Source organism: Myotis davidii, unplaced genomic scaffold (assembly GCF_000327345.1).
Source record: "Myotis davidii unplaced genomic scaffold, ASM32734v1 scaffold39, whole genome shotgun sequence".
Lineage (NCBI taxonomy): Eukaryota > Metazoa > Chordata > Mammalia > Chiroptera > Vespertilionidae > Myotis > Myotis davidii.
The window spans coordinates 316,336-317,656 of record NW_006290531.1 but is presented as its reverse complement, the minus strand read 5'-3'; the positions used below and the strand labels follow the sequence as shown (position 1 = coordinate 317,656).

Genomic DNA, 1,321 nt, shown 5'->3' with positions numbered 1-1,321 from the left:
CCCCCCCCTCCGCCACCAGCCTGCTCCGCGCACTCTGCACCTCAGTATTTGACTTCAGCACTGCGCCTCCTCTGAGTGTCGGTATGCGTTTCTCTTTCCTCCTAGTTGTAGGACTTCCACTCAGCCAGCATTCCTGTGGTTCTGGGTGATGTCCGTTCCGTCCTTTAGTTTCACTTTTGAAGTGGTTGTTCAAGGCAGCAAACTCCGGCGTTAACCTATGCTGCCATCTTGGTTTCCCCATGCTCAATCTTTGAAAAAAGGCATAATCTTAAATTCAGCAATTCCTTGTGATTTTAACATGTTTGCTCTCCATGGTGGAAATAGAATAGTATAAAGAAAACCTTCTAACTACAGACAGGGCATTAAAAGTTTTTTTCATAAATAACTAATATCAGAGTCCAGGTCAGAAACACCTTGCAGAAGATGATCTGATCCTTTTAGTTTTGCTTCCAGTTTTAAAAAAATTGCATTCAACTTGTCCTCCTTATGAAATGGTTGAAAAATAAGTTCCTGTGGATTTGTTGTTGTGCAAAGAAAAAAAAAAGTAATGAACACCATTTATTCAGGCACAGAGCATCTTGCTGTCACTTTACATGAACTCAAATGGGAATTAGGAAGCCTGCAAGGACAGGGTGCTGATGTCCGTGTTTAGGGTGGTCAGAGGGTCCTGGACACTTGGCTCTGTCCAGGTCGCTAGTGGTGCAGGCTGACAGGAGTGGGGTGTGAGTCTAGGGCTTTCTGCAGGTTCAAGATGTAATGGATGGTGTGCTGTAGGATTTCCATATTACTTACCTTTTTCTGGGGGATGCTTGGCACCATCTCCTTGAGCTTAGAGTAGTTGTCATTCATGTTGCACAGCAGACTCATTGGGTTGTCCCCCAGAGTTTTGCTCTGGGAGATTTAGGCCCAGGCTGTGGTCTGAAAGGTTGTGTCCCCTATTGGACCTCACTGGACTGAAGACTTTCATGCTGACAGTGGAGAGGAAAGAGAGATGGGGAGGGGGTTGGCTGCCCTGGAGCTCAGGCCACTGCCGCCTGGGGAGCTTCCAGTGCTCTGTACCCACTCAGCCTAGAATGAATCAGGTTTTTAAGATGAAATTTAAATGTATACTCATTATGGGCAAATTACTTTCTAAAGTGTGTTCTGCCTAATTTTCTCAGGTATACAAATATTTTGAGGCAATTTCAACAAATCAGATTTCAGAAAACTATTAAATATTTTTTGTGTGAGTTGCTTTCATTTTGTCTGAATTATCTACACTAATAAAAGAGAAAAATGGTAATTGGTGTACGATGCTACCTTTTTTTTTATATTCAGAAAG

General features: G+C 43.1%; 1 pseudogene; it reads right to left on the bottom strand.

The window, feature by feature from the left end:
• Positions 1 to 562: 562 nt before the first annotated feature.
• On the bottom strand, positions 563 to 1,054 carry LOC102758093 (annotated as a pseudogene).
• Positions 1,055 to 1,321: the final 267 nt, after the last annotated feature.